This window comes from Macaca nemestrina, chromosome 8 (genome assembly GCF_043159975.1).
Source record: "Macaca nemestrina isolate mMacNem1 chromosome 8, mMacNem.hap1, whole genome shotgun sequence".
Lineage (NCBI taxonomy): Eukaryota > Metazoa > Chordata > Mammalia > Primates > Cercopithecidae > Macaca > Macaca nemestrina.
This window is the reverse complement of record NC_092132.1, coordinates 152,961,577-152,978,259: the sequence shown is the minus strand read 5'-3', so window position 1 is coordinate 152,978,259 and position 16,683 is coordinate 152,961,577. Positions and strand designations below refer to the sequence as shown.

General features: G+C 45.0%; 1 protein-coding gene across 8 annotated transcripts in view; it reads left to right on the top strand.

Annotated features, from left to right (window-relative positions):
- The window catches only part of LOC105491902 (DLG associated protein 2), a 921,137-nt gene that overhangs the window by 524,265 nt on the left and 380,189 nt on the right, over positions 1-16,683 (top strand). The window lies entirely within an intron of this gene.

Sequence of the window (16,683 nt, the reverse complement as noted above, 5' to 3'; positions counted from 1 at the left end):
CAACTACTTTATGAATATTCCTTGTAGACCCCACCTCATCCAGCGCTAGGAATTGCCGCAGCCATAAGTAAGTGTTCACTGCCGGCTGCTGTGCCCGGAGTCCCAGCTCTCTGATTCATGACCCTGTCTGTTGCTTTCTCTACTGCAGACGGACAGACAGAGACCACAGTGCCCGGAGTCCCAGCTCTCTGATTCATGACCCTGTCTGTTGCTTGCTCTACTGCAGACGGACAGACAGAGCCCACAGTGGTGGTGGCTCCAGCCCAGGCAGAGAGGGTCCCTGAGGACCTGTGTTTTAATTTTGAGCACTGGCTCAATGTCATGGTCCTAGTGCCTCCCTGAGTTACAGAGACCAGCTCTGGAGTTATTATGTATAAAACCTGATCCCAATGTTAAGAGGAGGGAAAAATAATTCCTTTGGGATCACATGGTCCAGATCCCTCAGTCTGCAATGAAGGAACTGGGGCTCAGAGAGGCAGAGTAGCTTACTAGATGCTTGCAGAGCAGATAGAACCAGGTACACACTCTAGCTCGGGCAGGGAATTTGGAATTTTAAAAAACACACACACACAACAATAGATTTGCACCCCAGATGCTGAAGGAGTGCTCTCATCCATCGCATTTACCACAAGACCTTGGGCACTGGTCCCGGGGCCATCCGGAGATGACTTCAGTCTCCAATCAGACATCGGCATCAATCCCAGATGCAGGTGGAACTCGTAACAGCATCGTTTTCATGCAAACTGAATTTATTTTCATTCCCAGATCTTCACAAAGACAAAAAGATACTGCAAAACCTCTCTTTGTAAGAAGTATATAGGAAAAGGGTCCAAGTAATTGTCACTCTAGGGCTTCTGGAACTTTGTCCCCGTATGAGTCATGGTTCTCTAGAGGGACAGAACTGAGAGGAGATATATATATAAAAAATACAGGTGAGCTTATTAAATATTAACTCACAGAATCACAAGGTCCCACAATAGGCCGTCTGCAGGCTGAGGAGCAGGGAGAGCCAGTCCCAGTCCCCAGACTGAAGAACCTGGAGTCCGATGCTTGAGGGCAGGAAGCGTCCAGCATGGGAGAAGGGTGTAGTCTGGGAGGCTAGGTCAGTCTCTCTTTACATTTTTCTGCTGCTTTATCTTCTAGCTGTGCTGGCAGCTGATTAGATGGTGCCCACCTGGATTGAGGGTGGGGCTGCCTTCCCCAGCCACTGACTCAAATGTTAATCCCCTTAGGCCCCACCCTCACAGGCACACCCAGGATCATACTTTGCATCCTTCAATCAAGTTGACCCTCAGTATTAACCATCACAGTCCCCAATCTGAAAAGAGCAAAATACATGAAATTCCATGCAAAATAAGGATTTGAGAGAGATCTATAAGGACTAAAATAAAAGATGCTTTTTGTAAAAATCAATATTGCCCTTTGGGGAACATTCATTAATGTGTATTTGCCATGTATAAATGCTGTCCTTTATTTCTCTAATCTTTTTACTTTGACCTTCTTACAAAAGAGAACAGCCATAATATATAACTGAGGAAAATGAAATGGAAACTCGCCATCATCCTGCCGCGGAGAGACTCAGGCACTGCTCACGCACTTGCTCTCTCTCCTAACTCCAATTACCACCACCCCCCACCCTAGCTCTCAATGTTATATTTCTTTTATAACAACCTAAAAAATCATGATAGCTGCTTTTGTACCCAAAACACTATGAAAGTGATAGTTCAACATTAGGGTCTTGGACTGACACATGAATTGACTTGGAATGTAGATTTTCATCAGGCACTGTCAGATGGAACCAGTTTGGATCCTGGCCACATGTTGGTAAACCCGCCCGGCTTTGCTGAGTGGGTGCTGGGGAGGGAAAGGTTGGGGGGGGACGGGAGGGCTGCTGAGGTGGCATCTTCACTTTGCTTGTGTGTGTATCTTCACGTATTCCGCCTGTACTTTACCCTGAAGGTGTTTCTCTTGCTATAGTTTTCACTTTAAGTGCGGTTTGAGTACACGATGACCAGGAAGCCCAAAGGCAGGTGCATCTGGTGTCGATGCTTTGACTTTCCGCCACACATCCCCGGATCCCTCTAGAAAGTCTGCTTGGATGAGTAGAACGAGATACTCTAGCTCACATTTTATTGGCCAAATGTCTTGGTTGGTTTTCTTTAAATGTAGTACTTATTTAAAATGTAAAGTTGTTTTCATTGTTGAATTGATATTTTATACTGGCAAAAAGAACTTCAGTATCTTGGATTGGAAGACATTGTCATTTTCTCACTAAAATTAATAAAATTAGGTTTCCATGTCGTGGCAGAGTTTTCAGGAATGCCGTGAGTAGGGAGTAGGTGTTTTTTAATGGAATCATATAACATCAAATGTGTTCCTAATTAGTGATTGCATATTATTCCATTTTGTTGGCCCACTGTGATTTACGGAATCGGTCCCTTGTAATGGAAATTTAAGCTGTTTCTAATCATTTTACTGATATAGTCGTACCTTTGGGGATACGTCTATGGTTTTATCTGTATGCTCCTTCATGGTTGAATCTAGAAGTCTCAGAAATACAGTGGTTCATTCCAAGTGTGACTATTTTACTAATGAATTTTTGGAACCCAGGAGTGACTTATAACATGTGCTTCTTCCCCATTCTGAAGTGGCAGACGTGTATCTGTGCCTATGTAGCCCCTCCCCAAGGGTTTGGAAACTGTATTATTATGTTTTTTGTTACTTCAAATAAATCTAGACAGCTTGTTTTTGGTAGGCTCTAGACTAAGCAGCAAGACTGTGGAAATTAAGAGAGCATGGAGAAATACATACAGCAAGAAGCATATAAAACAAACATCTGACCTGTGATAGATGTGTGGGGTCAAATGGGGATGGCCAGTTTTACCAGGAGGCAGGTGAATTAGAAAAAAAATGATTATGAAGCAGATGATTCTTGAGCTGTCTTGGTATCCAAGTATTAGCCCAGCAGATGAGTATCCAAGTATCAGCAGGCAGGTCAGTGTCTGAGTATCCAAGCGTTAACCTGGCAGGTCAGTATCCAAATATCCAAGTCTTAACCTGGCAGGTCAGTATCCGAGTATCCAGCTGTTAACCTGGTGGGTGAGTGTCCGAGTATCCAGGTGTTAACCCAAACGAGTGGGGGGTGGGCTTCCAGGCTGGGGGCAGCTGCACTGAGCTCGGGGCAGGAATCAGCATGCCCACGTCAGGGAGCACCTCCTCCCTTGGCAGGACCGGCTTGCTCTGAAACCTCACCTTCCTCTGCACGTTTCTGTAAGGGTCCAACTCCCCACCCTTTGCTGGGACAGGGACTGCACAAGGACAGTGAGGCAGAGGTGTCCTGTCCGTGACGATGTTCATGGCAGAAACGTGATCTTGAATCTCCGTTAATTTAACGTGATTCTAGATTGGGTATTGGGAGGGAGTTGGTAGGGATGGGAGCTCATCAAACATCTTAAAAAATAAATTATTATTTTTAATCATCTTTGTCAGTAGCAGCTTCTCAGTAGCCTCTTGCAGTTTCAACATTTGGGACACATGCCTTTCTGTTTCTCGTTTATTCAGATGATGCCTCAGGCCAGGTCAGGTGAGGGAGTGGCATCCGTGCTCGCGGAAGTCAGCAGAGCTGTGTTCTAGCTCTTTCTCCTCCATCAAAAAGCTGGATGACATCAGAAGCCACTCACTCCCTTGGGCTCCCAATTAACTTCCCTATAAAAGTGGAAAAGAAAATCTATATTCTTTCTAAGATCTCTTCCAGTTGCAAAGCTCCAGTGATTAGAAGAACAGAATTAGACAGCATGGTCCTTGACTTGAAAGAGCCTCAGCTCTTTGGGGACTCTGCTCGCCATGTCCTCGGTGCAATCGTGAACCTGGTCAATACTCAATTACTTTCCTTGTTGTTGGTTGAGGGATAAATGCCGAGAAGGATAAATGAATTCCAATACAATTAAATCCTTATGCTAACTTAACAAAACCACTGCATATCATTCTGTTTACTTACTGGTACTGTCAGTAACTTGATGAATCTTTCAAATTTGGGTTTAGTAAAATTCAGATTTTAATAAAAATGATGTATTTCTTTAGTCAAGCCAAGGATTTGTTGCAGAAACGAGATCCCTGTGTAGCTGGTGCCTTCTTCTCTACTTCACCTCATTGGTGGCGTAACCCTCCTATCTGCATGTTTTAGGCACAGGCAATTGTAACAACTGCCTTTCATTTGATAAATGGATTATGTAATGAAGATCCCTTTGACAATGAAAGGTTTTAAGCCATAAAAATACTTTCAGTGTTCCATTTGATTAAACACAAACACTTCTTAGTCTTTCCAGAGGAGAGGAAGACTATGTATATGACTTTTTGGACAATTTAATGTTTCGGGGATATATATGCAGAAATGTCCTTCACATTGATGAATCCATGATTGTACATGAGTAAAGTCACTTATGATTTCTTTCAGTTAAGACGAGGATACATAACATATAGAACATTAGCAGTAACGGGGAAGAAATGAATTATACTCACCCCAGGGGATGTGCTTTAACTGTAAAAATTTACAAAACAAGAACAAAATGTATTTTTCTAATTGGGACTTGGGCAGCATTGCAAATAGAGGTGTCAGTAGTGTGCTTTGACAGGCTTATCTCTGATAATTTTAAGTTAGGAAGTTCTTAACCTCAAAAGCCCTTTGTAAGAACAGCACTAACGTCCTTGGATCATTTTGTTATTAGGATTCGTCAGCTCCTTGATTCTGTGTTCTAGAATCTTCTTCAACTCAATTTCAATCCAATAAAATTTTATAACTGCCTTCCATGAACGAAGCTCTGTTTGGCACTTGATGTAAATATGTGGGCCTAACTGCGGTGTCTGTCTTAATTGATTTTACCAAGAAGTATGAAAGTTAGATGTGTTCAAAACTAAGCTTCAAGGCAGAAATACGTATCCTAATTAATATACCAAGAAGCTGCTGCAGAGGGAAATTGCAATTCTAGGTGTACTAGATTCCTATGGCTGCATAATAGACTGCTGTAAGCTTAGCAGTGGAATACAACACGCATGTGTCATCTTGGAGTGTGAGTCCGGGGTCTGGGAATGGCGTAGCTGGGTCTTCAGCAAGGCTGTCGTGAAGGTGTCAGCTTGTGGGGCTTGGCTGAGTTGGTGCTGGCTTCCAAGCTCGCCCAGCCAGCTGGTAAGATTTATCTCCTTGTGGGCTGTAGGATTCGTGGCAGCTGCTTCAAAGCCAGCAACAGAGCAAGTGGCAAAGTGGCAGGCAGGATGGAACCTCCTCACTGTATCCCCTACTCACAGGAGAGACACCCAGGACCTTGGCCACCCTCTGTTGGGTAGAAGTCTCAGACCCTGCCTGCACCCCAGTGAAGGGGTTCACACAGGTTCACACACAGGTTTGAGCACCAGGAGGCGGGGAGCCCAGGAGGCGCCTACATTCTGTCCACTGCACCAGGATGAAGAAGTAACGTGAACAGAAGTTCTGGACTTCGACGAGCTTAGAATTTAGTAACCTGCTGACATGCACTCACATAAGGTCTGGAAGTTCTGAGCTTTCTGGTATGTGAATGCTCTTGTGACCTTAACTGATCCCCAAATGTGGCTTCAGGGGTCGCACAATTCCTTTCATTCATTCCTGATGGCTGTTCACTAGCTGGTTTGGGTGCCTCTGAGGTTTCCTCTTCATGAGCCAATTTTATTGATCAAATCTCATGAGTCCTGCTACTAAGGATTTGAACCATCTCTGCACTTAGTTTATAGCCCGGCTGTGCTCCTAACCCCTTCCCATCTATTTCCTTGCAATTAAAAGTGATCCATGAATATTTAACTGAGGAAAATTTTCTTAAAACCTACCTGCATCATAATACTTATTTATCTCTATTTAATAAATATCTATTGATTTTCCCTGTATCAGAAAAATACATGCCACTAGGTATTTAAATAGGAAGGTATTTAATAGGAGGATTTAGGAAACAGTAATATTTTGGGGGTCTGTACAGGAGGAAGGATTTCTTGTGGCTCAAAGTTAAAGAACTTCATGGCAGAAGTGACATTTGATGTGTGTCTTGAGGAGTACGGGGAATTTCATTCAGTGAAGAATGGGAAGACCCCCTGCCACCAGGGCCCCTGTCGGCAGGTGCATGGGTCATGGGCATGGAGGGGAGGTAGGAGAGCTTGGTGCCGCCTCCAGCTGGGCAGAGGAGTCTAAGGATAACAGGCTGGAAGGGCAGCTTGGGGTCAGGTTGCCGTGCAAGCTTCGTGTTTGCAGATGTCACCTGTAATGGGGAGATTCTTAAATGGGACGCAAAGGCCATCCTAGGGCTTAGGGTATCTTCAGGTCTATCCCTGAAATCACATTCAAGTATTACATGCATGTTCTGGGAACAAGTCCATTGCATTTGCATCAGACGCTGTATGGGGAAGGTGGATTTGGAGCCAGCTGGAGGTGGACAGGGAATCCTAACCATAGCTCCACGATCTTGGTCAAGTAATGGCCTTCCCGAGCCTTCTCTGTAAAACTGAAATAAGAATAGTGCCCAGCTCAGAGAAAGCTGTAGGTTTCAATGAGATTATGTATGTCAAGTTCTTATCATAGTGCCGAACGCACTGTAATTATTTACTTTTAAAAAATGTGTGTGTGTGTGTGTGTGTGTGTGTGCATATTACGAGTTTTAGTCTGTATCCTATCGATGTCTAAGCAGGGCTGATTTAACAACCTCAGAATGCAGATACCTTCAAAGTTGTAGATGTGGGTTTTGAGCCATGTGCTGCATTATGTTCTGTGAGAAATGGGTGATGGTGGAGGTGCCTCCACCCCCTCGCTCCCGGCAAAGGCAGCCTCTTGGGTGACTTCCTGTCATCATGACCTTAATTCTATTCCTAGTCCCTTAGGCACCCCCAGTGGCATACGGCTCAATGCTCAGTGAATATTCCAAGTTCCTGCGCTTCCTCAGCCCTTCTGTCCCCTGGGCATAGGCTGAACACGCATCAGCCCTGGCAGAGATAGCCCTGGGCTCCCTGAGGTCACCTGCAGGGCTCAGACAGCATTAAAGACATGAGTGGAGACCCAGGGTTGACCAGTTCTGAGCACGTCCTCATTCTCATTGGGGAGCTGTTATTAATAAAATCCATACCCAGTCAAGAGTACAGCACCAGTGTTCTTCATGAAATTCAGCTCCCCACACTCCTTAAGGCGGAGCTGACCAGGGAGAGGTGGCCGCCCCAGCTCCTTGGAAGGCTCCCCCGGGGGGTCAGCTGTACGAGATGGGAACAGAGGTGTGGAGGAACGCAGCCCCACCCCACTGGCCTTTGAACTGTGACATGGCTCCACCACACTGGGCTTTGATCGGCCCTGGGAGAGACGTTCAAACCACAGCCAGAGGGTCATGGGATGGTGTCAGTTACTGCTGATCCGTGAGCATGCACCAGGGCTGAACCATCCGGACGTGGTGTGACCTGAACCCAGCGCCCTGGATTTGTCACTCTTCCATTCCCTCAACAGCGCCCAGGCTTTTCACATTCATAAAAGACATGTGTCTTTGGGTATCACATGTTTGTTTTGATTTATTGAATATGAGTTATTTTAAAATAAAATACAAATGTATCATCCTTTGCTCTACTGAAAAGATGAATCACTTAAGCAGCTGCAGGAGACAGTTCCTTTCAGCCCGGGCGCTCGGCTTTGCTTCATTATAATTTCCAGTTTTCTATTTGCCTTTGCTTCAACTGCAGAAACGAGTAGCGATGATACTGATACAATTTTCATTGAATATTCAGCTTTCCTTTTGTAAAAATTCTTTTTGCCACCTAACAAGCATTTTGAAAATGTTCATGCCCTTTGGCCTTGTCACTCTAATTCTGGGACACAATCCATGAAAATAAGTAAATATTCAGAAAAAGCTTCAAGTATAGCATATTTACTGCCATTTTATTTACAAAAGCAATTTTAGCACTACCACACTTAAAGTATGAGAGTAAGCTACACCGTTCGTGTGATAAAATCATGCACAGCCCTTCCATGTGATGTTTTATAACATTTCTGAAAACGTGGAAAATGCTAGAGCGTCCGTCTGTAGCTAAAGTAATGTTCAAAGTGATTATCTTTCACGTTGGAGCTCTAGATTCCTATTATCTTCCTGCTTCTCTTTTATAGAGTCCAAATTTTCTATGACAAGTATGTGGCCTTCTTGATAATAGGAAAAGTTGTTTCAAAATTACTATTGCCCAGTCCTTAGAGCAGCAGGAAAGTGAGACAGCTCAGAGCATTCTGACTGCGCGGCTGTCTCCCGCAGCAGCTAAGTGCAGCAATCTCCAGGACAAAGGGCTCTACGGTTGCCGGTGGTCATTTGAGGAGTCCACTGCAGGCTTACATTTCCAGGAGAGATTTTCTAAATTGCTTCAGAGGAACCCATTAAAATGATCCCATCAGTAATTGAGGTGCAGTATGGAGAGGAGACGGTGAGACTATGCAGGTGTGTGGACCGTCACCCGGGCTCTGGCGCTAATGCAAAGATGTGAGGATTTGCTGCAAGACCAGACCACAGTCCCCATGCAGACCATGAGCTCTCAACTCATCCCCTTCAGCGCTGCCTGTTTCTCTCAATTCTTTTTATTGCTCTTTCATTCATCCCAAACAAAACATTTTTCCTGTCTTCTTCATTCTTTGTTTATTCTTTGTTCTTCTTTTTTTTTTTTTTTTTTTTTTTTGCTCTGTCACCCATGTTGGAATCTCACCTCAGTGCAGCCTCAACGGCCTGACCCTCCCGGCTCAGCCTCCCGAGTAGCTGGGACCACAGGCCTGGCTAATTTGTTTATTTATTGAGAGATGAGGTCTCGCTGTGTTGCCCAGGCTGGTCTGGAACTTCTGGCCTCCCACGTCAGCCTCCCAAAGTGCTGGGATGACAGTCATGAGCCAGCACTTCTTCTTTCCTCATTCCTGACCTTCTGTGTTCCTTTACTTTCTTTTTGCCTGCCCATCTCGTTGCACCAGAGTCTTAGGGCTCAGAGCCAGCAAATGCCAGGTTCTTGTCTCCACCTGCATCCTGATTTATTTCCCTTGCTTTTTGGTGTTTTGCCAAATTTTAGCAATATCCTGCCCATGCCATTTAATAGGTTATGTGTAGTGTAAATTCTACCATATTTTTTATGTAATTGAATTCCACATGGCTGGAATGAGGAAACTTGGCACTTGCATCGTATCTTTCTGAGTGTTCTGTTGTGTTGGTCACCTTCCCAATGGCTCCCATCGTGGACTGAGAATATAAGTAGATGACTAAACTACAGGTCACACATCTCAGTATCTACCATATGAATGGTTTTCCATGATTCATTGTTAAAAAATAAAACAGTACATACATTTGTTTTTTAATAATGCCTTTTGATTTATTTTTCTCAAAAAGCTCAGTCGAACTGCAAAAAAGACACTAACAAATGAAAATAACACTGCATTTAGATTAGTTTTGGAAGATATTTGAGAAGACTATGCTTGTGAGTAGAGACTGTCCTAGAGATGATGGAAGGCCTGTCTGGATTCTGCTGTGCAGGTGTCTAGTATCTGGTGCTGTGGAGTAATAATAGTCCACTGCCCACGTGAACAAGATGCACCTGTTGCAGGAAATAATTCTGCTGATTCATACAATAATCACTGCTTTTTAAGAGGGGAAAAATAGCTTGTAACAGATTGCTTTAACAAAGTGATAGACCATAAATACACCTTAAATACTTCTATTTTTGTGGTTCATTCCTGTAATCCCAATATTTTAGGAGGCCGACACAGGAGGATTGCTTAAGCCCAGGAGTTCAAGACCAGGCTGGGCAACATAACTAGACTTCTTCTCTACAAATAATTTAAAAATTAGCTAGGTGTAGTGGCACACACCTGCAGCCCCACCAATCCTTGGAAGGATTACCTGAGCCCAGAAGGTTGAGCCGTGATTGCACCACTGCCCTCTAGCCTGGGCGACAGAGAGAGACCTTGTCTCAAAGAAACACCCAAAACCCTTCTATTTTTGACTTGTTCACTTACATTTTTCTTTTATAATTTACCAACTGATATGGTTTGCCTCTATGACTGCACCCACATCTCATGAATTGTAATAATCCCCATGTGGCAAGAGCAGGACCAGGTGGAGATAACTGAATCATGGGGTGGTTTCTGCCATGCTGATCTCATGACAGTGAGTTCTCACAACATGTGATGGTTTCATAAGGGGCTTCCCCCTTTGCTTGGCACTCATCCTCTCTCCTGCCGCCTTGTGAAGAGGTGCCTTCTGCCATGATTGTAAGTTTCCTGAGGTCTCCCCAGCCAAGCAGATCTTTGAGTCAATTAAACCTCTTTACTTTATAAATCACCCAGTTTTGGGCAGTTCTTTACAGCAGTGTGACAGCAGGCTAATATACCAACGAATACAATGTATATAGAAATCGAAATGCAAAGAGAATGAAGGAAGAAGGTGCATTCAAAGCAAGCTCTATCAGTTACCCTCTCTGGAAAAGCTTGCCCCGTAGACTGGTTTCTCGTTTGTAAAATGAGGACATTGCATAAACGGAGGGCTGAGGCCTGTGTCTGGGTTGCGGAGGTGCTTGACAGTGAGAGCTTTCCCCTATCCATGCCCACACCATCCTCTGCTGCTGTAATGATCTAGTCTGACCTGAACTGTGTATCTGTGCTGGGCTGTACAGCATCTCACTCAATCCCTATGAGAACACTAACATATCTCCAAGGCATTAAGCGGAGCAACTGGAGTGTTAATCCGCACTTATCTTCAAAGTGCACCCTCTTTGTGCTGTGCTGAACCACTTTCCCAGTGTCTCTGGATTCAAATCAACTCCTGTGGAAGGATTAGAGTTGTTAGACCATGTGGGGAAAGTGACTTGATTTGCACAAGCGCATTCGAGGAGAAAACCAAGTCTCAGTAGAATGAGAATGTTAAATACGATGAGGGCTTATGCTTGAACTGGCCATCAGCAAGTTATTTTAGGCAGGCATAAACCTTAGCAAATTATTTTTTTTTTTAAAAAAGGTCAGTTTTATAATGTGAACCAATTGCTTCATTTGTTCAGCTCAGTGTGTGTGTGTGTGTGTGTGTGTGCGCGCGCGCGCATGGTTCTATTAGGAGAACTGGTTTTGGTTCAGCGTGTGTGTGTGTGCGTGGTTCTGTTAGGAGGGGAACTAGTTTTGGATCAGTGCGTGCGTGGTTCTGTTAGGGGAACTAGTTACAGTTCAATGTGTGTGTGTGTGGTTCTGTTAGGAGGGGAACTAGTTTCAGTTCAATGTGTGTGTGTGTGCGTGGTTCTGTTAGGGGGGGATCTAGGTTCAGTGTGTGTACATGGTTCTGTTAGGGGAACTAGTTTCGGTTCAGTGTGTATGTGTGTGGTTCTGTTAGGAGGGGAACTAATTTCGGTTCAGTGTGTGTACATGGTTCTGTTAGGGGAACTATTACACAATGTTCATTGCTCCTTAGGCTTCAAATGAATTCAGTTGCTTGGCTTGCTTTGTAGAAAATCATGTAAGATTTTTAACATGAAGTTCAGGACTTAGAAAATGCAAGTCATTTATGCATGCGAGTTACTGAATTTAAGAAAACCTCTAAGGAAAACAAAAATCCCTTTGAATCTGTTTTCTCTTTTGACGTTGGCAGATAGAGCTGGTATTGCTTCTGTCTGGGAACTGGCAATGCTAATGTACTCTATGAAGGCTTCTGAATTGAGACCCCAGGCTGTTTCTAGCCTGGAGAAAGCTAATGTCTGCATTTAGCTGTGTTTATGTCTTAGTAGCCAGTATTGGGAGTGCAGGATTCATCAGAAACCATTTAAAGGTTGGATAAGGTACATGGATCAGTAAGTTTGTTATAGGATTGCTAATACATAGAGGCATCTACTTATTTGACCAAATTGGAGGAAATGAAAATTATTACATGTAGAAGACACATTTAACAAGTCATGTTTTTTTAGTTTGAGACACAGGGTTTCCACCTCAATTCCACTGTTAGTTCACAGAGTGGTTGCTACGCATATGGCCTGTCTATTTTGCAGGGTTCCCTTCTTCTATTTTTTAAGTCGTTCTGCACACCGGACAGTATTAATAAGATCTGCGTGTGGGGATATGGCTGTAAAAGCTCATGCCTTGCTCCTTTTGTTCCTCGTGGATGCCAGTAGCTTTGCTTGTCACAGTTTTCAGTGCAGTCCTGGGAATGCCTGTTCCTGGGGGCTGGCCTGGCTTGCGTTCCTACGTAGTCCCTGCTGCCTTTGAGATGAACGGCGAAGCCTCCACCGTGCAGTGTTCTCACAGAAATACTCCCCGGGCTAATGTTGTGAGATTGTGCGACCCCCGGAGAGCTCAGCCTCCTCCGCGAAGGCAGGAATCGCTGTGCTGTGGACCACCTACGAGGAGGAGGAGAACCTGCTCGTGACCTCTGACCACTGGATTCCAGCAGTGATGGGAATTAAGAGAATCTCTCCTAAGATATTTAAGATGATTTGTAAGTGGTTTTATTCAATTCAGTATATTCTTGACCATCTATTGATACTCAAGACAGATCAAATGGTAGATTCTGGGGATAAGATGTAGTCATAAAGGAAGGAGTAGCTGCTGAAAAAGGTTCTATGCACCAAGTGGAAAACTAACCAACCCCTGTTCAGGGTCCCTGTCATATTATCTCAGTGACGTGGTTGGTGTTGGGGATTTATTCCTACCTGGGTTGCAGGTGCTGAGAGAAGAGGCTCTGACTCTATTATATAATGTGCGACATGAGTCATCACAGGCCTCTCTAAGCAGATCTAGTCAGCCGGACTCGAGCAAAACGAAGACGGGGAGTTAGCAAAGCTGAGAAAGTCGGGAAAGGAATCACGTCTGTCGCACGCCTGACACTACACAGTGCATCCAGTTCCATCGAGTTGTCATTTACAATACACCTGCAGTTTGCATGTGATGGTCCCGCTTGACAAATGGTGCCTATGTAGTGATGGCAGGGTTTGAACTTCGGGCCGTCTGACCAGCACACGAGTGCTCCTGCCCTTCCACGAGACTATTGACCAGATCTTTAATAGCTTTTAATTGTCATCAGAGGATAAAACCATATAAGGCTCTAAACCCGTTATAATGGATCAAAGGTTAGTAATTGTAAGAGACAAGTTACCCACAGAGGCCTTTAGGAAACAGGTGCTCCCATGGGGAGACAGTGGACACAGCAGAAAGACCAGGAAGGCAGAGGCCTCTGTGGCAGGACGGTGGCTGAGCTTTAATTTCCTCCCATGCACTCTCCTGTGTTTTCTGGGAGACTGTAGACTATGTATCCATTTTACACTCCAGACAGTATGTAGTTTAAATGCTAAAATGCTGTGTGTACAAAGCTTATGCTCAGGTCTGATGGCTTGGAGCTGTCAACATAAACAATACTGTGTAAGGTGTGTTTTAAAGAAATGGCCTTACTTTTTTCCACTGTGGAAAAATAGACATAACATGAAATTTACTACCTAAACTATTTTTAGTGTACTGTTCAGTGGTGTTAAGGACATTCACAATATTGTACAACCACCTCCCACATCTATCCACAGAACTTTTTCTACCAGACCAGCCCCACAACTAATACTAAAAGGAATTCTAAAGCTTGAAACGAAAGGTCTATATGCACCAGAATAGAACCTCCTGGAAGCATGACACTCACAGGGCCTATAAGATAATAACCCCGTGAAGAAAACTTAATATCTAGGTAACAGTCATCACGATGATTGGAAATGGGTCTCACATCTCAAATATTAATGTTGAACGTAAATGATGTAAGTGCTCCAGTTAAAAGTTACAGATTCGCAGAATGGATGGAAAATCACAAACCAAACATCTGCTGTCTTCAAGAGACTCTGCTAACATGTAAGGATTCTTGTGGACTCAAGATAAAGGGATGGGAAAAGCATGAAAATGGAAACCAAAAGCAAGCAGGAGGAGCTCTTTTTCTACCATGGGCGTTACTCTCTAAAGTCATGATTTCCACATGCGAGAGTGAATTATTGGTCAAAGGGAAAATTTTGCATGGTGAGGCACGAATGAAAGGCAGACGTATGGCCCCCTTCAGTGCCATGTTTCCCGTGGTGGAGGGAAGCCCATGACACAGAGGGCTTTTGTGGCATATTCGAAGCCCTGCCATTCCTAATCTGGGAGTAATTCTGGGGAAGCCCCTGCCTACTCTTAGCATATTTCCTGTCTTTAAAATTAGGGGATCAGGCTAAGGGATCCCCAGATACCTTCCAGTTTAAAATCTAAGACTCTATAAGTGGATGCACATCCTCCTCAAAGTTGGGTATTCCAGTGTGCTGTGGACCCCAACACCATTCCCAACACTGAGCCCCCTGGGGCCGGTTTTCATCATACAAGCAAATCCATCTCCCTGCCCTCCAGCCACACCTTGTGCTGCTCAGCAGGTCGTGTGGCTTAGGCTGATCACCCAACCTTCTCTCCAGTCTTGCCCTTGACTAACTTTTGGCTGTTACAAAAGGTCCACTCTCAAAAGACTCTTAATCACAGAATCCAGGGGCCAGACAGATGTAGGGACATGAGAGGTTTTCAGTAAAGATGTGAAAAACAAATGCTAGTGGTTGAAATGTTTGGAGATGTAACATCAATGAGGAAAATTCAGTAGAATGTTCTGACTCTGAAGACATATGAATTGAGGTGTGTCAGCTGAGCCTGTTATTAAAAACAGCAAAAACCCTGGGCACCCTCCAGAAGCACTGGCTGTGGGGGGAAGCAGGCTTTGCTCATCAGCACTCTCCTCTGCTGGCTAGAAAGTGAGCTCTGTCACCTGTACTCACAAACAACAAAGGTACTGGGTTCCCTCTGCCCTGGCTCTTTCTGGCCAAGGAATGTGGAAGGACAGGAGAAGAGGTGGCCCTAGCGTGTGGTCTGATATCCTGTGGATATCAGACTCCTGTCGGAGTCCCATCAGCCACCTGGAAACAGCCTGTCCCGCCGGTCAGGGAGGCTGGGACGGTGCTGCGGTGTTTGGGCAGCTGGGAGTGTGCGTGATCAACTTGACTTCTCAGGTGAAGGAATAGCTCATCTCTTTCCTTTCTCTACACAATTTCGGGCTGTTCCTTTTTTTTTTTTTTAAGATGGAGTCTTGCTCATCACCCAGGCCGCAGTGCAGTGGCACAATCTCTGCTCATTGCAAGCTCTGCCTCCCGAGTTCATGCCATTCTCCTGTCTCAGCCTCCCGAGTAGCTGGGACTACAGGAGCCCACCACCACACCCGGCTAATTTTTTGTATCTTTAGCAGAGACGGGGTTTCACCCTGTTAGCCAGGATGGTCTCGATCTCCTGACCTCATGATCCGCCCGCCTCGGCCTCCCAAAGTGCTGGGATTACAGGCGTGAGCCACCGCACCTGGCCCGGTCTGTTCCTTTTATACCTTTTCAATAACCTATGTTTACATGTGGTATAATTTTATTTTAAATTCTCCCTGAAATATTTTTGAAAGTAGGTTGAGCAAAAAGACAACAAATACTGTGTTACCCAATGTAACAGCCTCCGTCACTTGGACACTTTGTAGGCTGAGAAAGGCTGTGTGGATGGGGCTTTACTTTCCTTCTGACCCAGGAATTATTTGGAGTTGGCCACATTGGTGTTGCTGTCTCAAGCCTCCTTTCCACTCATGTCACCCCTCTTCTCGGAACACCCTCCCAAGCTCTTTCATTTCACTCTTGCTCATGCACACATCCCAATCCTACGCTGCCTCCTCCAGCAATAATGCCCACCCTGTGCGTGGGCCGATGTCCCCTCTGAGTGCCCCATGCATAGGTCGGTGTCCCCTCCGAGTGCCCCGTGCATGGGTCAGCATCCCCTCCGAGTGCCCCTAAGCACCTGTCCTCCCTGCATTGGGACCCTGGGCATGTCTGTCTCCCCCACAGCGTGGTGGCCGTTCCTCGTCTCTCTTTTTCTGCATGCTTAAGACAGGTGCTTATCCAGGGTTTTGAGTCCAAAGCAGCTGGAGTAAACGTTGAGTAAGTCAACCTGACCCCCACTGGGGGAGAAAGAGGGAGGCATGAGCAGGGTCCCCAGTTTTAATCCATACGTGTCTCTAAATCCTTCCCTGTCTCCCCCTCTCTCTCTGTCTCTGTCTTCCTCTTTCTGTCTCTTTGTCTTTTTGTCTCTGTCTCCCTCTCTCACACACACATGTGCCCACATGCCCTCTCCCTTTCCTGGTGCAATGCAGGGGTACTCGGGCGTGGAGCACGGCCCCCAGCCAGGCAGCAGTGGGCAGGGCTCCTGGATGGCTCAGCCATGGCTCCTTCCCTGTGCCTCCCTTTTCTGGACTCCTGTGCAGTTTATCTCAGTGAGATTAATGGCACAGGAGATTTTCCCATTATCTTCCTTTGGGCCTGGATTTTTTCCTGAAATAACCTACGTGTTTCTTCATTTCCTTCTGTGCTAAAATTTATTTGTCACATCCTTAACCATTAACCTCCAATCTGAACAGAAAAAAATTATCATGCCTGCTGTCTCTAGAATTTCTCAGAAATCAAAGAAACAGTGCCCAGCCTCAGCCCTTCCCCATTCTTTATAATACCAACAAATGATAATTAACATTTTGGAGCTGGGGTGAAGTGAATCCCAGAGACTCCTTCTTCACATACTAAAAATTTTGTTTTCATTGGATATTGTTAGTATTTCTTTCTATCTGGTATTCTTAC